At 37.8% G+C, this 21,397-nt stretch overlaps 1 protein-coding gene across 2 annotated transcripts in view; it reads right to left on the reverse strand.

The window, feature by feature from the left end:
- The window catches only part of MAN1A2 (mannosidase alpha class 1A member 2), a 377,203-nt gene that overhangs the window by 6,167 nt on the left and 349,639 nt on the right, over positions 1–21,397 (reverse strand). The window contains exon 13 of one of the 2 annotated variants that reach the window (XR_005215262.1): positions 1,380–1,469. The exons of the other annotated variant lie outside the window; for it this stretch is intronic. The gene's annotated coding sequence lies outside the window, so the exon portion shown is untranslated. The remainder of the gene's footprint in view (positions 1–1,379; positions 1,470–21,397) is intronic. 2 annotated transcript variants of the gene reach the window in all.

The following is a 21,397-nucleotide window of genomic DNA, read 5'->3' on the forward strand; positions in this document are numbered from 1 at the left end:
GCTTGGTCTGCTTACTAGCTAGAGACCAGAAGTTCAAGCTCTTGATGTCCAGGGTACCAGCATACCAATTCCATGTGCAATTCCATGCAGTGCCTCTGCCTCTTGGTTAAATGTGGGATAATGGATGTCAGGCTCGCCTTAATCTCATTACTTCTTGTGGGCAGGACTAAGTAAAGGAGGGTAAAGAGAAATTGCAAGAGTTTCCTCCAAAATGATTCTGTTCCAGGAGGGATGCTATGATGTACCTCATGCAAACAAATGTTATGAAAATCAATAAGATAATGCATGTGAAAGCTTTAGATTAAAGAAAATTATTTTTAAACTTTCCTTTAAGTAAAATGATTTTAATTAAATACTGCTACAGTGGGTTGAAAAGTGTTCCCCTCTAAAGTCATGTACAACCAAAACCTCAGAATGTGACCTTGTTTGGAAATTGGGTCTTTGCAGATGTAATGAGATAAGGATCTTAAAATGAAATCATCCTAGATTTAGGATGGGTCCTAAATCCAATGACTGGCACCATAATAAGAGAAAGGAGAGGGAGATTTGGACAGAGACACATACAAGGACAAAAGCCATGTGAAGACAGAGGTAGAGATTCAAGTTTTGCTGCCATAAGCCAGGAGCCACCAGAAGCTGAAAGAGGCAAGGAAGGATTCTTTCAGAGCTTTTAGTGGGCCCTGCCAACATCTTGATTTCAGATTTCTGACCTCCAGAACTGAGAGAGAATAAATTTCTGTTGTTTTAAGCTAACATGCTTGCACTATTTGTTCCGGCATCCTCTAGAAATGAATGCAATTACCATTCCTACTATCTAGGATAGTAAATGACCTTAAACAATGCTGCTTGTTCCTGTGGATTTAGAATAAGACTAACCACTTCTTGAAGAGTCAAATAATCCCCAGTGAGCAGGGACTAACACTAGACATTTTATTTATATATTTAAAAATTATAACAAAATCAGTGTTTGAAGCTAAAGTAATATAGCTAAACAACTTTTTTTTTTTTTTTTTTTTTTAACTTTGAAGTACACATCCAGAAGAGGATTCAATTACATCGATATACTATTACTGATTTAAACTCAAGATTTTTTTACCTGGATTTACAAAAAAGAACAGCCGGGGAAACAGGGTCTTTTCTGTGAAAGGTGATAAAAGCCTATAATCTAAAATAGCTTTTAGACTACTTAATTTTTTGCTCTACTAAGGATTATTTTTTAAAACTATTGTTCCAAGTCAGAGTTAACAGAGGACAAATAGCATTGACAAAAACCTGTAGGTATATATAAAAAGAAGGTGCTTGTGACTACTTCATTTTTACTAGATGGTTTGAGTTGCTGCTTACTCTCTAGAGCTATTTTTTTAATGCTGTTCACTTACATCTTTCTTATCTTTCTTTTATCTAAAGATCAAGACATCTGGAGGAGGTGGCGGTGCTAGCAGTCATCTCAACATGAATGCTGGTGGTAACTGAAATAGGGAAGTTTTTACAGAATTAAAAGTCAACCAAATCTGAGGAGAAACATGAAGGCATCGATAAAGAACTGGTAAGGCTAATGAACCAACAATCAAGTTAATGTATTCTTACTTATTCCTTTAATAGCCTTGATGACTCATTTTATTCTTTCTTACAAACACAAATGGCAACGTTCAGTGTATTGTGGGTAGATGTTAAACTCTAAAAATGCTAGCATTGAGGACTACAAGTAACTCATAAGAAAAACTTAGACTGTTTTTAAGTAATTAACTTAAAATTTCCATTTCATTTATAATTCTAATGTCTAAACAATGTCTTTTGGAATGGATTGATAAACAAGCTATCAAATTAAATTGATCATACAATTATTAACCTCTCCAAAAGACCTGCCTTTCTCTAACCTTCCACACATCTCTTCTCAAATTTTATTTTATTTTTTTTCTTTTGGGCATGGGGTGGAGGTGTGGGGAGAAAAATAGTGAAAGGTGGAAAGAACATTGGGTATATTATGGATATGAATGCTAAATATACATGAATTTTTAAGATAAACTAGAGGAGGCAGACATTTGGTATGTTGTAATGGTTTAGGCTTTGTCCCCAGATCTAAGGAAGCTGGGGAAAATTCATTTTCCTCTGACTTTAGAGGTTGAATAAGTTAAGATGGTTTTGCCTTTAGGTTATAGAACTCTTAAGACCAGCTAAACAATTGGGGTTTATTATTTCCTATAACAAAAAGCCCAGAGGTAGATGGTAACAAAGTTTGGTTAATTCAGCAGCAAAACGATGGCATAGCTCTGGGTTGTACAAAGGTCCATGAAAAAAATACTAAAATTTTCCTGAAGCAAAAAGCTTCTTAGAGTACTACCTTAAGAAAACTTGTAATTTGTAAATCCTTTCTCTGTCTCTCTGACGTGTATTTAAATCTTTTTAAAAGCTAATAAGCCTCTTACAAGCTTCATGACCCAGGAAGGTTTTTCTTAAAGGTATGGGAGCTATTGGTGATTCAATCACGTCTGCCACAAAAGGCATGTTCAGGCCCTAACCCCTGGTCCTACGGGTGTGAACCATTTATGAATAGGACCTTTGCTGATGTTATTAAAGTGTGCCCAAACTGAATGAAGGTGAACCTTAATTCAATATGATTGAAGTCCTTATAAGCAAAGGAAACTGGACACAGAGGAACCTCAAAGGTTGCCAGCCAGCCAGAGGATATTCACCCAACCCTGGAGGAAGCAAGCCTTCTACCCTCTGAAAACTTTAAGCCAACAAATTGCTGTTGTTATGCTAATCCACTGTACAGTATTTGTTTTAGTAGGTGGAAAACTAAAACAGGACTGAAGTCTTTGAAATGCAAACATCAAGGAAGACAGCACCCCTATTTCCCAGTCACTGTGGGAGTTTAGCCCAGGGACCTTGCTCGAAGTTGTAACTACCTGCTTGTCATAAAGACAGAAGTTTAGTTTTTCCTTTGGATAAAAGTAATTAACTAACGTAGGTGGCCACCCTAGTTACCAAGTGATTTTAGGATGAATTATATATGTAGCAAATGGTGCTTTCAAGTACTCTTACATGAGTACAAGTTATTGTTTATCTTCTTGAGAACATGTATGTAATGGATTTAAAAAAAAAAATTTTTTATTGAGATTGTTCACATACCACACAATTATTCAAAGATCCAAAGTGTACAATCAGTTGCCCACGGTACCATCATACAGCTGTGCATCCATCACCACAATGTTTTTTTTAATTTTTAAAACATTTTCATGACTCCAGAAAAGAAATAAAGACAAAAAAAGGAAACTCAAATCCTCCTATACCCCTAACCCCGCCATTATTGACTCAGTATTGGTATAGTACATTTGTTAATGTTGATGAAAGACTGTTAAAATACTACTAACTGGAGTATATAGTTTGTATTAGGTATATTTTTTTCCCTATATGCTCCTCTATTATTAACTTCTAGTTATAGTGTCATACATTTGTTCTAGTTCATGAAAGAGCTTTCTAATATTTGTACAGTTAATCACGGATTGCCCACCACAGTATTCACTGTTTTATACATTCCCATCTTTTAACCTCCAGCTTTCCTTTTTGGTGACATATGTGACTCTGAGCTTCCCCTTACCACCACATTCACACACCATTCAGCACTGTTAGTTATTCTCGCAACATGCTACTGTCACCTCTGTTCATTTCCAAACATTTAAGTTCAACCTAGTTGAACATTCTGCTCATAATAAACAACTGCTCCCCATTCTTTAGCCTCGTTCTATATCCTGGTAACTTACATTTCATGTCTATGAGTTTACATATTATAATTAGTTCATATCAGTGAGACTATACAATATTTGTCTTCATGTGTCTGACTTATTTCACTTAATATAGTGTCCTCAAGGTTTCTTCATCAACCCATTTTTTTTAAGATGGTTTTGTTCACACACCATACATTCCATCCTAAGTAAATAATCGATGGTTCCCTGTATAGTCATGTATTTGGTATTCAACACCATCACCACTATCTATATAAGGACATCTCCATTTCTTCCACAAAGAAGGAGGAAGAGTCAAAGAAAGTAGAGGGGCAAAAGAAAAAGAAAAAAGCAAGAGAAAAACAAAACTTGCCAGCTAGGAAGCACCAAAAGGAAAGACAGCATTAAACTAAAGTAGAATAGAGTCAGACAATGTTACCAGTGCCAAGAGTCCCATACCCCTCCCTTATATCTCCTTCTTATATGCATTCAGCTTTGGTATATTGCTTCTGTTACAGTAAAGGAAACATAATACAATGTTGCTGTTAATTATACTCTCTAGTTCGCATTGATTGTATTTTTCTCCCAATAACCACCCTATTTTTAATACCATGCAAGCTTGACATTCATTTGTTCTCCTTCATGTAAAAACATATTTGTACATTTTATCACAATTGTTGAGCACTCTAGGTTTCACTGAGTGATACAGTCCCAGTTTTTATCTTTCATCTTTCCTTCTGGTGTCTCACATGCTCCTAATCTTCCTTTTTCTACCATACTCATAGTCATCTTTGTTCAGTGAATTTACATTGCTGTGCTACCATCACCCAAAATTGTGTTCCAAACCCCTCACTCCTGTCTTTTCCTGTCTGTCTGTAGTGCTCCCTTTAGTATTTCCTGTAGTGGAGGTATCTTGTTCACAAACTCTCTCATTGTCTATTTGTCAGAGATATTTTAAACTCTCCCTCATATTTGAAGGACAGTTTGCCAGACATAGGATTCTTGGTTGGTGGTTTTTCTCTTTCAGTATCTTAAATATATCACACCACTTCCTTCTTGCCTCTATGGTTTCTACTGAGAAATCTGCACATAGTCTTATCAAGCTTCCTTTATATGTGATGGTTCGCTTTTCTCTTTGCTGCTTTCAGGATTCTCTCTTTGTCTTTGACATTTGATAATCTGATTAGCCAGTTATTTTTTTGAACATTCGATTTCTACTGTATGTTTGCCCATGTTTTCATTATACTTTTCATCTCTTTTGCCATATCTTCCCTAAACTTTTTAAATTGATTTAGTGTTAGGTGTTTCCTGTTTCTCAGTTGAAGTGTAAGTTTGTTCCCTTGACTGGGCCATAACTTTGTGTTTCTTAGTGTAGGCTGTAGTTTTCTGTTATCTAGGCATCTGGTTTCCTTGGTTACCCCAATCAGGGGTTCCTAGACCAGAACGGGCTCAGATCTCAGAAGGGAGCAATATTCAGTATCAGGTTTCCCTGAGGGTATGTCTTAGAAGATTGACATACCTGGTGATGCCTCTAGCTGCTGTGCTTTTCCTAACCTGCCCAGCAGGTGGCGTCTGTCAGCCTGTCACTCCTGACTGATTTAAGGAGGTGTGGCCTGCAGTTTCTGTTTTGGCTGCTGTCCCCCAGGATCTGGAGTCTGGTTCTGAATGGGAGGCCAGTAGTAGGGCTGGGCACCACCTCCTTCTTCTTAGAGAAGATACACTTCCTACAGAGTGATCATCGGTATTTAAATAGGTTCTTTGTCTCTCTGAGTCTGTTAACTCCACCCGTCTGGGTCAGAGCACTCTGAACTGAAAATGAATGAGGCTTTCTCCACTGAGCCACCAAGGCTGACAGAGAGTAAAAGGGACAGAAAGCCCCCCTTCAGGATGGCCCATCCACGGCCCCCCCAACTTCACCCACCAGCCAGAGATAGCACCTGGTCCTCTGGGCTCCCCTTCCCAGTACGGAGAAGTCCTCTGGCTCTTTAAGGTCAGTCATCACAAAAAGCTTCTGTCTGCTTGTTGGGTATTTGTAGCTTGTATTGAGCAGTCCATGTTTGTTAATTAAAACCCCAGTTGGAGCTGGACTGAGGTAAATTTGTTTGTTCAGAGAGTGCTGCTCTCTATCACAGCGAGGCTTTACAGTTCAGGCTGCCATGGGGGTAGGGGGCTCCCGGCTCAGCTCTGCAGTTTTTACTTACAGATTTTGTGCTGCGATTTCAGGCATTCCTCCCAATCCAGGTTGGTGTATGATGTGTGGACAGTCACGGCTGTCCCCCAGCAGTTATTCCAGATTATTTGCTACTTGTTCCTGGTTGTTTATTAGTTGTTCCAGGGGGACTAACTAACTTCCACTCCTCTCTATGCTGCCATCTTCTCCCATGCTCTTGTAATGGATTTTATATGACTGACTGTATAAAAAGGTGAGATTTCTTTCTGTCTTTGCAGTCTCATTAGTGGATTGCCTATAATGTGAATCACAGTCTGGTTTAATGCTTAATCAATAATAAAACTAGTTTTTTCTTTTCTACATTTGTGGAGAGGAATTTCTGGGTTGGCAGATTTTATTGTTGATTATTTTCCCGAACAATCAGCATCTCTGTGATTTTCTTGGCTTTCTCTTCAACATTACAAGACGATCCATGCTTTGTACCTCCAAGCAAAAAGTCCAAAGGCAGGAAAGAAAGGGGACCATCTCTCCAGGTGTGGTTCTATTTTGACATTCTAAAGGGTGTAGTGGTATGTCACAATTTGCACTAATGTTGTTGAGCATCTATTTGCACACTTATCTGTCATTTTTATATCTTTTTTAGTGAAATGTCTTCAAATATTTTGCTCGGTTTTAAATAGGGTTGTGTTCTAGCTTATTGTTGAGTTTTAGGAATTATTCTTATATTCTAGATACAGATCCTTTATCAGATATATACTGTGCAAAGATTCTATCCCTGTCTATGGTTTATCTTTACATTCTCTTAACAATGTCCTTCAAAGAACAGAAGTTTTAAATTTTGAGTCCAATTGATCAAATTATTCTTTCATGGATTATGTTTTTGGTGTCATATCTAAAAAATCTTTGCTAGTTCAGAGTCACAAAGATTTTCTCCTATATTTTTTTCTAAAAGTTGCATATTTTTAGGTTTCAAATTTAAGTATGTGAGCTACTTTGAGTTGATTTTTTGGTAAGTAATAGAAGGTAGCAAAGTTCTTTTTTTTCATTTTGCATGTAGAAATCCAATCGTTCCAGCACCTTTTGTTGAAAAGTCTATGTTTCTCACTTCATTGCCTTTGTACTTTTGTAAAAACATCAGTAATCCATATATGTATATGTTTTTTTTTTGTCTAGACTCTATATTCTGTTCCATTGATACAGTTGTTTGTAATTACCAATACCACACTGTTGAATATTATAGCTTTGTAATAAGTCTTGAAATCAGGTAGTGCTGAACTTCCAACTTTATTCTTTTTTTAAACTTCCTTTGGTTATTCTAGGTCCTCTGAATTTCCATACAAAATTTAGAACAGCCTGTCAATTTCTATGAAAAAACCTGCCGGAATTTTGACGGGGTTGCACTGAATCTCTATATTGAGTTTTCAGAACCACAAACAAGGTATACCTCTCCATTTATTTGGTCTTCTTTCATTTCTATCAACAATGTTTTCTAGTTTCATTTGTACAGATGGTTCACATGTTTTTTCAAGATTTATCCCTAAATATTTCATATTTTTATGCTATTGTAGGTGGTATATTTTTAGTTTCAATTTCTGATTGTTCATTGCTAGTATTTACAACTGGTTTTAGTATATTAATCTGTATCTGCCACCTAAATTCACTTACTATTTCTAGTAATTTTTTAAATCAATTCCATAGCATTTTCTATATAGACAATTACGTAATCTATAAAAAAAGATAGCTTTACTTCTTCCTCTTCAGTCTGGATGTCTTTTATTTATTTTTTTCCTGCCTGACTACAATATCTAGAACCTCCAGTACAATGTTGAATAGAAGTCATGAGAACAGACATCTTGTCATGTTCCTGATCTTAGAAGGAAGGCATTCTGTCTTTCAGTAGGATGTAAGTTTTTCACAGATACCCTTTTTCAGGTTGACAAATTTTCCTTCTATCACAGTTTGCTGAGAATTTTTATCAGGGATGGATGTTGGACTTCATCAAATGTTTTTTCTTTCTATTGAGATGATCATGTGTTTTTATTTTTATTTTTTTATTTTTTTTTAGTTCATTGATTGATATTCAAATGGTAAACGAACCCTCCGTACCTGGGATAAATCCACTTGGTCATGATGTGTTGTTATTCATATAAATGTTGTTGGATTGGATTTGCTGAAATTCTGTTTAGATAATTAACATCTATATTCATGAGGGATATTGGTCTTGTTTCAAAGAGAACTCAGCTGTCAGCCTTACATTTGCTCCCTTGAACCTAACTTATCTTTTTTTCTTCTGGTTGCTTTTAAGATTTTTTTTTTTTAATATACCGGTATTGAACAATCTGATTATGATGTGCCTTGATGCACTTTTCTTCATGTTTCTGGTACTTGGGGTTTGTTGGGCTTTTTGGATCTATGGGTGTATATTTTACATCAAGTTTGGAAAAATTTTAATCATTATTTCTTAAAATAATTTTTCTCCTCCCCTCCTGTCCTATCTCTCAGAGACTCCAATTTTATATATATTAAGCCACTTGAAGTTATCTCATAGCTTTCAGATATTTTTTTAATTATTAAAAAATTCTTTTATTTCTTATTTCATTTTGGCTGGTTTCATTTTCTATGTCTTTAAGTTTACTAATCTTTTCTTCTGCAATGTCTAATCTGATATTAATCCTAATTCAGTATATTTTTCAACTCAGACATTACACTTTTCATTTCTAGAAGTTTGATTTGGTATTTTATTGCCTCTAACTTTTGGAACATGTGGAATATAGTTTTAACAACCATTTTAAATACTCTTGTCTGCTAATTCTAACATCTTTATCAGTTTTGATTTCGATTGATTATTCACACTACTGGTCATGCTTTTTGCCTCTTTGCATGCTTGGTAATCTTTGATGGGATGCCAGACATTGTGAGTTTTATCTTGGTGGGTGCTGAATACTTTTTTTATTTCTATAAATCTTCTGGAGGTTTTCTTGTTCAGGGATGCAGTTAAGTTACTTGAAATCAATTTATTAATCTTTCAGGGCTTGCTTTCATGAATTGTTAAGAAGGTATGAAGCAGTGTTCAGTCTAGGGCTGAATACTCCTCACTACTGAGGCAGGACCTTACTGAGTACTCTATCCAATGCCCCATGGATTACAGAGTTTTTCCAGTCTTGTTGAGGAAAATAGGTACTGTCTCAGGCCTTTAATCTTATTGGAAGGTTCTTTCCTCCACCTCAGGTAGTTTCCTCACATGAATGTGCTCACTAGTACTCAAGGGATTCTCCTGGGCTCACTCTGTCTCTCTCTCTGGTATTCTGCTCTGCAAACTTTAGCTACCTTAGTTTCCCCATACTCACACAGCTTCATATGTGAAGGAGTACACCAGGCTCTGTCTTGAGTTCCTCCCTGCCCCCCAAACCAGATGCCATGATGTGGAAACTATCTCAAGATAGTAAACTGAGACGATCGTTAAGTCTTACCTCCTTTGTTTCTCATCTCTCAGGGATGGCTGTCCTTTATTACCTACTATCCAGTGAAAACCATTACTTCCTGTGTATTTTGTCTGTCTTTTGTTTGTTTGTTTCAGGTGAAGGGTAAATCTGGTCCTTGTTACTCCTTTATAGGAAGCAGATGTCCTACTTGTGCACTTTGAGAGACTTTGTCAAATGATTTGCTGAATGCAGTATAATGCTGTTCATGGAATCTCCAAGTTTCATGTCTATTATCAACCCAACCAAAAAGAGCATTAAAGTTGGTTGAGCAAGAAGTTTGTTCTTAGGAACACTTTCTGGCTCCTCATAATCACTACTTCTTCTCAAGTCTTTATATCATGACATTCTAGAATTTTGTGGAAATGGAAATTAAATTCCTCAGTCTTTAACTTCTTCCATTTAATTTTCTCTTTCTTTAAAACCTTATCTTTCCTATTATACTGTGTTTCTCTCCATCATTTCTAAAATATTAATATTGATTTCAAAATCACATTTGTATTAGTATCATGATGTGTAATTTTTTTTGGAACCTTGCAACAATTTAAAATATCAAATTACTTCTTTCCCTTTGGGGCTTTAGTTTCCTCTTACAGCTCAAGTATAACTTATGGGGGCTGGAGTAAAAGTGTGAGTATACTGTATTTTATCTTCTGATTCCCTTCTTAGCATGCCAGTGCTTTCTTGATTTTGATTCTGGAATCTTATCTCCCACTATCTCTCCTAGTGAATACTCTTTAGTCAGGTTAGTTTTCTTACTGTCTTTTCAAAAGGTAACATTTATTTTCTCAAACTGGATCCCTCTTTAAATGAAATGACTTTCTGCATTACCTTACCTTTTAAACTTATATATCATTAACATCATTTCAATATTTCTTCTTGACTTCTCTAGCACACACCAAAGTTCCCTTTTCTGAATTTCCCAAACATTCATAATATAACCTATACAATTTAGCAATTGACTACCTATACTTTGTACTTTAACTAAAATTTTCCATGCCTACAAGAGATTTCTTAACTAGCTTGACGCTCCTCATAAGCAGAATATATGTCTCATATATTTTAATTCTTGAAAAACAAAATTCTGAGGAGACAGTAGGTACTTAATAGTTATTGATTTGACTTAGTTTGTAAATTAGCCTCTAGTGGTAAAGTCAGCAGAGAACAGCAAGAAGCAGGGACTTGATGCTAATTTTCTCATCCAGCTGGAAAAATAATGCCTCTCTCATGGTAGGAGATTAACTTCAGTATCCAGTTAGACAAGATAAAAGCAAGGGTGTTTCTGTTTTGTCTTTTTCACCCAGTCTTTCCTCTTGAACTAAGAATCCCCCATCACCAACCACTGATTCCTCTCTCTGTCCCAAAGATATTTCTTAAACACTTTTGCTCAGAAACTTAAAAGTCATACTACTCTTTTGATATTTTGTTAACCAAGCCATTATCAGAACTATCTTTGAACCTACTTCAAAACCTTGTTCACTAGGGAATTAGCTTTAATAGTCTGATAGCTGTGTATTCATTTGCTTATACTGAGAATAACTTCACAAGCAAACGAAGATAACAGCTGTAAAAAAGAGAACTGAGTTACTAAAAGATATGATAATAACATCAAAACAGTATCTGTCCTAGATAATAATTTACTAGCTCTGCTCCCCCTTTTTATCCAGTATTTTATTTTTTCAAACATATAGAAATGTTGAAAATTGTACAGTGAAATCCATTATTATCTTCTAGATGTGCTACAAAGAATTCTTTGCGATATTTGCTTTATCACAGATCTATTACTTAATTCATGTATTCCTAGCTATCTTTTTAATGCTAAAATGTTTCCCCTCAGAAAAAGCAGCTAATTAGCAAATTTAGCTAAATGACAAAGAAAACTTGCTCAGTGATATCATTTGCAAAGGAAGAATTAGAAATCTCAATGGAATTTTTTAAAAACCTGGGCAAACTTAGGACAATAAACTGGAAGCAATATTTACTTGAGTTTTCAGAGGAAGACAGTTGCTATGAATTTTAACTACTTTAGTTCTATCTTTGCCATCTCTGCCTTAAGAAGCACCAAACTGAAAACATTTAGAATTTTATTCATTAATAGCAAATTAGATGGAATTAGTTACTTTTAAGGCAAGAATTTAAAAATTCCCAGAAAGAAAACAATTAAGGGCAAGATATTTAAGTGTAGTCAAACAGCGAAAAAAATCACAAATTCCTTTTTTTCCCCCGATTTCTTTTAAAAAAACACATGACTAATGGACCATCAAAAAGTGAATAGATAAACAAAATGTGGAAGGGGTGATCTAATTATGGAACAAAATGACTGAATCTCAAAAACATTATTCTGCAAAAGGAACCAGTCACAAAATAAGTACATACTGCATGGTTCAACTTATATGAAATTCTAGAAACTATAGTTGCAGAAAGCAGATATGACTTTGGCTGTGGGGCAGATATGACTGCAAAAGGACTGGGATGGAAATATTTTATATCTTAATTAGAGTAGTACTTACCCAGGCTTATATATTTACCAAAATATACTGATCTGTACATGTGAAATACCTTAAAGTTGATTTTTAAAATTAAAACAAAACAAAAGACTAATGGAAAAGAACGGGAAAGGGAAATGACCTTATTAGGCATTATTGCTACATAAATACAATTTGGGTTGTAGCTCCCTCTACTGTAAAAAAAAGAAAACTAGCAAGGATATTTCAAAGTAGACAGTTTGAAACTGAACAAATGCTTATATTAAATAGTGTAAGTGAAATTCCCACTTGGTGTATGTGTGTGTCCCAGTGGACTGCACTGGGGCAGGTCCTAAGAAGGATGGACTGGGCTACATATATCGAGCAGTTAAACAACGATTCATTCATCTGACCTCATGGTATGCTAGCTTCCTTGTCAGTATAGTTAATTTCTTGATGCCCAATTACTTCTATAAATGGTTTACTGAGCCCACAGGCATCAGTCATTCTCAAAGTATGGATCACTGACCAATACAGCAACAACATCGCCTGGAGATGTGTTACAAATGTAAATTCTCAGGTCCCACCCTAGACCCATTTCATCACAAACTCTGGGGATGGCTCCCAGCAGTCTGTTTTAAGAAGTCTTCCAGGATATTCTGATTTATGCTCAAGTTCGAGAACCACTGCCCTAGGTTTATCAGCTTTCTGTAACTTACAACACTGATTAGTTTGCATAGTTCCCCCTTTCTCCTTTGTGTGGGCATTTGATGCTTTGACTCCCTACTGAAAACAGATCCACTGCCCTGACTCCCCCAGTTTTCACATCTTGCCTTTATCCTTCTTGCTTTATTAACCCCTTGCCCTTGATTAGCCACCTCCCAGCACTAAGTGAATTCTAAGATCAAGCCCTGAGCCTCAACCAGGAGATAAGATAGATCTTTTATTTCCTTCTCCTTCCCTGCTCCCACACCGGAGTAGTTGAAAGTCCCTGCCCTTGTGAAGCTTACACTTTATTGGTAGAGATGGACAAAAAACAAAAACAAATACATATGTCAGGTGGTGACAGTACTGTGAAGAAAATTAAAGCAGGGCAAGGGGAGAAAATGATGGAGAGTACAGATGACTTTCACATGGAGAGCATATTTCCATAGTCAGGCACTAAAAAAATATAGCATGTAAGTAAGGGAGAGTGAGAATGAGAATTTCAGGATGTAAGCTCTATGAAGTCCGGATTGTTCTGTTACATTCAAGCATATGAAACAGCAGTTGACATATCAGGTGCTTAACAATAAGTATTTGTTGGATGAATTATTTTAAATACTATGTATCTCTGTATTTTGATCACCATTTCATTAGTGCATAAAGAAATAGAGTTTAGATCTAGATAAACAGCAAAGAGGTAGAAGTAAGGACCCTAGAAAACAACAGTTTAAAAGGGAGAGCAATTTCCAAGGAACCGCTGTTTGACAGTTTTTTGTTAAGACACATTTATTCAGTGTCATGATCAGACTATTACACTTAGCAGTCAATAGCATGGGTGCAAAAAAAAATGTGAATTAATACCCTTTGTTGGAATGCTTTACAACTTTCCACAGAACAGAAATTAAATAACCTGCTATACAATTAGTCATAAATACAGTTCTCATGTGTTTTTGTCCATACACATGTGTATTGTTTAAAATGTGTCTTCTTTGTAGCAGCTAGACCTTGCCATCACTGTGCTTGGCTGAGTTCACAAATCTGTTGTAACCTGAAGCTTCCCTGTCACTTCTCTGGATCTCCTCTCCTGCTAAGCTTTGTTTCCTGGCAGTAATTAAAATCTTCAGCCACTGCCATAGCTGCTGCTTCTGCTGGAACCACCATAGCCACCTTGGTTTCATGGTTTGGCAAAGTACTGGCATCTACCACCATAAGGGCCAGAGCTTCTGTCTCCAAAGTTTCCTGCCTTCAATGGTCCAAAATTTGAAGACTGTCTGTTGTAACTGCCAAAATCACTGTAGCTTCTGCCACCTCCAAAACTGCTTCCACCATTATCAAATCCATTACAGCCTTCCCCACTGCCACCATATCCACCACCACCTTGGCTGCCACCAAAGCCACCATGACCATTAAAGTTTCCTCCATGACTAAAGGTGTCATTCCCACCAAAACCACCTCCACAACCACCACCAAAGTTTTCAGAACCACTTCGACCTCTGGCTGGATGAAGCATTGGCCCTCTCTCGCTTAGACAGGGCTTTCCTTACTTTGTAGTTGTGGCAATTCACAGTATGCTATTTCTGAATGACAGTCTTATCCACAGAGTCATGGTCATCAAAGGTTACAAAAGCAAAGCCTCTCTTATTGCCACTGCCTCGGTCAGTCATGATTTCATTCACTTAAATTTTCCCATTCTGCTCAAAATAATCTCTTAGGTGATGCTCTTCAATGTCTTCTATAATGCCACCAACAAAGATCGTTTTCACATTTAAGTGGGCACCTGGTCTTTGAAAGTCTTCTCTTGAGACAGCCCTCTTTGGTTCCACAACCCTTAAATCTACCATGTGTTAGCTTTTTTCCATTTCTTCCCAGTTAAGGCTCTTTATTTTATTTTGAGCACTTTTATGCACGGAAGGGGTAAGTAGTTACCGGAAGGGAGTGAGTGCTTCGATGCTGGAGATCATTGCTGTGATATGAATGACTGCTTGAAAGAACAACTCTGGCACAGTCAGCACTTCTTACCCAGGAAAGCAGTTTTTCACAGAATGGCTTGGATTTATACTTAATAAAAATGGATCTTAACTGAAGAATCACTAGTTTCTTTGAAGGCAATGAATAAACTTCGGCATCTGTACTGAGCTCTGCTGAATTTTCTTCTGCAGTTGCATATGGATTGTTTCCAACCATCCGCACAAGACAATTGGTACAGAAGTAATGAATCTTAGATATATTCAGTGTGGAAATAATTAGATCTATTGCAAGGTGGTCAGTTTCCAACAGATACCCCATCAGATGGGTGAAGCCCGCAAGGTCGGCGACCAACTCCTTGCGGGGGACCAACATGGCCGCAGTGGGAGGAGCAGACCAGGGCCCACCGGGGAAGACCAAGAGAGGTGGGAAAACACCACCATGATGTGTGGTGTCCATGCCACAGTCCCCAGCCAACTCCTCTGTTTGACTGTTTACACTTTTAACTTACAGGAAAAACTCTAAAGTGTTTTATTCTTTAGTCTGAATTTATTCAAAATCACTTATGATTCAATATAATTTAAGGTTGACTTTTAAAAAAAGCCTGCTCATTCAAACCTCACTTCATGTTATCAGATACTGTGTAAATGTTTCAGAACTTCTTAGAACACCCTCGTGATTCTAATATTTCTGATCAGTTAACGCAGTAAAACACCTATTTTTTCTCCTAAACTTCGAGAGCTTTCTATCTGTGAGAAGTTTTATGAAGAATTATGTAGCTCTCTAGGCTTATTTTGCGTTGTTACTGTAATTCAAATGCATATGCCTTTTATCCCAGCTATTTCACTTCTAGGAACAAACTGATACTTACACTTACATAGGGAACAGAGATGTATGTAAAGGGATAGTCACTGCAACATTGTTTACAAGAGCAGAAAATTAGAAACCATGTGTATATTTAACAACAGAGCAATGAATGATTAAATGGATTATGATGCTTTCCTCAGTGAATTTATATGTGCCAAATATGGTGATATTTTCTGGAAAAAGAGTAACATGGAAAATGCAAGTTTCAGAACAGCATATATATATATATAAAATTCTAATTGTGGGGAAAAAATAAAAGACTATTAAAAGGATATATATCATAAAAATAAATGTTTTATATGCTTGTATATGTTCAGACATTTTCTAAAAGGATACATCAAGTGTTTAATAATGCTGTTCTTTGGGAAGTGAGGCTAGTGTGGAGTAAACGGAAACTTTTATTTTCCATTTTTTCTCTTCTGTACTCTTAAATTCATTTAAATAGTACAGAATTCATTTTGCCATGCCTACATATTATTTTTTTATTTTGAAATAAATTCAAAGTTATAGGAATAGTTGCAAAAACAATACTAACCCCATACACAGAATTTCATCATACCCTGACCCCCTCCCCCAACAGCTCAATCCACTAACTTTAACGTGCTGTCACACTGCTATTTCTTTCCCTCCCTCCCTATCATCATCTATTGCTCTGTCTTCTGAACATATGAGAGCTAGCTGCACACATCCTTGAACATATACGATAATTCACGTATACACTTCCCATGAATAAGAACATTCTTTTATGGAATCCCATTAAGTGCAGCTAAGAAGTACAAGAGATTCAACAATGATACAAAGCGTACATTCTGTATTTCCTTTTCCTTATGTCTCAGCTGTGTCCCTTTGAGCCTCCTGTCTTCTATCCTCCAATCCCATCCAAGTTCATCCTTAGCATTCAATTGTCATCTATTTAGACTGCCTTTTTTTTTTTTGTTCCAATTGTGGAGACAAATATACAGCCTAAATCTTCCCATTCCACTCCCTCCCTAGCCTTCCATTAGTAGGATTAATCACATTTAGAATGTTGTAATGCTCTTTCCCATCATCCATTACTAGAAATTTCCCTTCACCTCTAACAGCAACCCTACACTCATTTCTTAACTCCCCATTGCCCCTTCCCCCACTTCTCTTAACCCAAACTCTACTTTTCATTTCTATGGTTATATTCTCTGATAATTCCTTTGTGTTTACTGTGGGGGTTAAAACTAACCTTTTAAATCCGTATCAGTCTTGTTTTTCTTTGATACCACCTTCACTTCAATAGGACACATAAACTATGTTCCTATACTCCTCCATTCCTCCACCTTTATATAGTTGTCTAAAATTACATAGTTTACACTGAGTTCAAAACCACTGATTTGTCATTAGAGTTCGTGTAATTTATATCATGTAGGAAGTAAATAGTGGAATTACAGTTCAAAAACTATTGACTTCTATTTGTATTCCATTGGGGTTGGAGATTGTGCTTTGAGTATATTCAATTTTTTTTTTTTTTTTTTTAATTTCTTGAGGCTTGTTTTATGTCCCAGCTTATGGTCCCTTCTGGAGAAAGATCTGTGATCACTAGAGAAAAATGAATGTCCTGGTGATTTGGGATGTAAGGTACTATATATATTTGTTAAAATTCCCTATATCTCTTTCTCCTTTTTTTGTTTCTCTGTTGGTAGGGCTCCCTTTAGAATCTGAAGTAGGGCAGGTCTTTTATTGGCAAACCCTCTCAGCATTTGTTTGTCTGTGAAAAATTTAAGCTCTCCCTCAAATTTGAAGGAAAGTTTTGCTGGGTAAAGTATTCTTGGTTGGAAATTTTTCTCTCTCAGAATTTTAAATATGTCATGCCACTGCCTTCTCGCCTCCATGGTGGCCTCTGAGTAGTCACAACTTAGTCTTATGTTGTTTCCTTTGTATGGGGTGAATTGCTTTTCTCTTGCTGCTTTCAGAACTTGCTCCTTCTCTTCAGTATTTGAGAGTCTGATCAGAATATGTCTCGGAGTGGGTTTATTTGAATTTATTCTATTTGGAGTTCGCTGGGCATTTATGCATTGTGTATTTATATTGTGTATAAGGTTGGGAAAGTTTTCCCCAACAATTTCTTTGAATACTCTTTCTAGACCTCTACCCTTCTCTTCCCCTTCTGGGACACCAATGAGTCTTAAGTTTGGATGTTTTATTTTATCTATCGTATCCCTGAGATCCATTTCGATTTTTTCCATTTTTTTCTCCATTCTTTCTTTTGTTCTTTCATTTTCTGTTCTGTGGACTTCCAGGACACTGAGATGTTGTCCAGCTTCCTCTAGTCTTGTATTGTGAATATCCAGAGTCTTTTTAAATTGGCCAACCGTTTCTTTTATTTCCATAAGATCTTCTATTTTTTTATTTACTCTTGCAATGTCTTCTTTATGTCGCTTATATCCTAGGCCATGGTCTTCTCGAAGTCCTTTAAATCCTTTGCCATGTTTTCGTTCCTCGATTGCAGTTCTTTGATTAATTGTGCAAGGTACTTTGTCTTTTCCGAAATCTTGATTTGTGTGTTTGGAGTTGGATTCTCCATATCTTCTGGTTTTATCATATGCATTAAGATTTTCTGTTGTTTTTGGCCTCTTGGCATTTGCTTTGCTTGATAGGGTTCTTTCAAGTTGTAAAAAAAAAAGTACCTATCTAATTTTTCAGAAACAGTTTGGTGGCATACACTTTCTCCAACTACCCAGCAGATGGCGTCTGTGAGTCACCTATACCCCTCAAGTCAGTTCTCCACCTTGTCCCCACAGTGTGTGGGGAAATGATTCTTGTGGGGTTCAGTTGGAGAACTCAGTTTGGGTGTGTTGCTGGAGCTGTCCGCCCTGAATGTGGGGTATCTATACGGTGGCCAGGGAGGAAGGAGAGTTTTAATACTCAAATCCCCCAGGTTCCCAGAGATTCAAGGCCGCCGCAAGAGTCTATGCCTTCATTTCATTTCAGCCCCAGACCCTCTCTCTTGCTGTCCCACAAACCACCGGACTTGGCATAGTGTCCCTGGGTTCTCTGAGTGGGTCCCCCCGCCCAGCTGCAATCCTCCAGGAGCTCTGCCGAGGTAATGCCATGCTACGTCACCAGTGCACGCCGTCCCTCAAGGGAAGCCCCGGGCCGCCAGGCCGTGCCAGGGTGTTCTCAAACCGATGCAAAGATGGCCAAACGGGGCGTCTCCACACCCCCCTCCTCGTACAGTTCCTCCTTCCCAGCTCCGGGAAGCTGGTGGAGCTCTGGGCTGTGGGCACGGCCCCGGGCAGGAGTTTATCCAGCCCTCGGGGAAGCCAGCTGCTAGCAGTGGGGTTTCTTTCTGCCTCCGGCTCCCCCTCCGTTCCCCCAGCACCAAGGATATCTGCAGCAGGCTATCTTCCAGGCCAGACATGGAGAGGCCAGTCCAGCCCCCTCTTGCTGTGTTTTACCGTGTAGTTCCCACTATCGCAGCTGTAGCCGCTCCTACGTTTTTCCCTTTTTTTTTTTTTTTTTTTGAAAAGAGACCATCGGTCTCCAAACACCAAACCCGGGCTTTCCCAGACTGCCGTGCGGCTGCGGGTCTTCAAGTCAGCTTACTCACTTGTTTCAGAATGCAGACTCCCGGTTTCACCAAGTATACGGCCTCTTTGAAACTAGAAGACCTCGTCCAGCTGGCACATCGCTGCAATTGGTATTCTGGGTCACCCTCTGGTTTTTATCTAGTGTTTTTCACGGAGGTGCATTTTCGCCCCGTCTCACCTAGCTGCCATCTTAGTTTCTCCCTACATATTATTATCATTTTTTTAATCTTCATTTTATTGAGATATATTCACATACCATGCAGTCATACAAAACAAATCGTACCTTCGATTGTTTACAGTACCATTACATAGTTGTACATTTATCACCTAAATCAATCCCTGACACCTTCATTAGCACACACACAAAAATAACAAGAATAATAATTAGAGTGAAAACGAGCAATTGAAGTAAAAAAGAACACTGGGTACCTTTGTCTGTTTGTTTGTTTGTTTCCTTCCCCTATTTTTCTACCCATCCATCCATAAACTAGACAAAGTGGAGTGTGGTCCTTATGGCTTTCCCAATCCCATTGTCACCCCTCATAAGCTACATTTTTATACAACTCTCTTCGAGATTCATGGGTTCTGGGTTGTAGTTTGATAGTTTCAGGTATCCACCACCAGCTACCCCAATTCTTTAGAACCTAAAAAGGGTTGTGTAAGTGTGCGTAAGAGTGCCCACCAGAGGGACCTCTCGGCTCCTTTTGGAATCTCTCTGCCACTGAAGCTTATTTCATTTCCTTTCACATCCCCCTTTTGGTCAAGAAGATGTTCTCTATCCCACGATGCCAGGTCTACATTCCTCCCCGGGAGTCATATTTCACGTTGCCAGGGAGATTCACTCCCCTGGGTGACTGATCCCATGTAGGGGGGAGGGCAGTGATTTCACCTTTCAAGTTGGCTTAGCCAGAGAGACAGGGCCACATCTGAGCAACAAAGAGGCATTCGGGAGGAGGCTCTTAGGCACAACCATAGGGAGGCCTAGCCTCTCCTTTGCAGCAACCGTCTTCCCAAGGGTAAAAACTATGGTAGAGGGCTCAAAACATCAAACCACCAGTCCCCTATGTCTGTGGTAATGTTAGCAACCATGGAGGTGGGGTAGGCCAATACCCCTGCATCCTCCACAGGCTCCTCAAGCGGGCACTACATCTGTTTTTTTCCTTGTTTTTCTTTTTTTTTTTTTTTAACTTTCCCCTCTTTTTTAAATCAACTGTATGAAAAAAACTTAAAAAGAAAACAAACATACAATAAAATAACATTTCAAAGAGACCATAACAAGGGAGTAAGAAAAAGACAACTAACCTAAGATAGCTGCTTAACTTCCAACATGTTCCTACTTTACCCCAAGAAAGTTACATAATATAACAACATTTCTGTGAGCTTGTTCCTACTATATCCATCAGAAATTAACAGACCATAGTCATTCCTGGGCATCCCCAGAACGTTAAATAGCTTATCTGTTCTTCCTGGACCACTGTTCCCCCTTCCTTAATTGCTCTCTATTGCTAGTTCCATTACATTCTACATTATAAACCATTTGTTTTACATTTTCCAAAGTTCACATTAGTGGTAGCATATAATATTTCTCTTTTTGTGCTTGGCTTATTTCGCTCAGCATTATGTCTTCAGGGTTCATCCATGTTGTCATATGTTTCACGAGATTGTTCCTTCTTACCGCCGCGTAGTATTCCATCGTGTGTATATACCACATTTTATTTATCCACTCATCTGTTGAAGGACACTTGGGTTGTTTCCATCTCTTGGCAGTTGTGAATAATGCTGCTATGAACATTGGCGTGCAGATATCTGTTCGTGTCACTGCTTTCCGATCTTCCGGTTATATACCGAGAAGTGCAATCGCTGGATCGAATGGTAACTCTATATCTAGTTTTCTAAGGAACTGCCAGACTGACTTCCAGAGTGGCTGAACCATTATACAGTCCCACCAACAGTGAATAAGAGTTCCAATTTCTCCACATCCCCTCCAGCATTTGTAGTTTCCTGTTTGTTTAATGGCAGCCATTCTAACCGGTGTTAGATGGTATCTCATTGTGGTCTTAATTTGCATCTCTCTAATAGCTAGTGAAGCTGAACATTTTTTCATGTGTTTCTTGGCCATTTGTATTTCCTCTTCAGAGAACTGTCTTTTCATATCTTTTGCCCATTTTATAATTGGGCCGACTGTACTATTGTCACTGAGTTGTAGGATTTCTTTATATATGCAAGATATCAGTCTTTTGTCAGATACATGGTTTCCAAAAATTTTTTCCCATTGAGTTGGCTGCCTCTTTACCTTTTTGAGAAATTCCTTTGAGGTGCAGAAACTTCTAAGCTTGAGGAGTTCCCATTTATCTATTTTCTCTTTTGTTGCTTGTGCTTTGGGTGTAAAGTCTAGGAAGTGGCTGCCTAATACAAGGTCTTGAAGATGTTTTCCTACATTATCTTCTAGGAGTTTTATGGTACT

This window comes from Choloepus didactylus, chromosome 2, assembly GCF_015220235.1.
Source record: "Choloepus didactylus isolate mChoDid1 chromosome 2, mChoDid1.pri, whole genome shotgun sequence".
NCBI classification, from domain to species: Eukaryota; Metazoa; Chordata; class Mammalia; order Pilosa; family Megalonychidae; genus Choloepus; species Choloepus didactylus.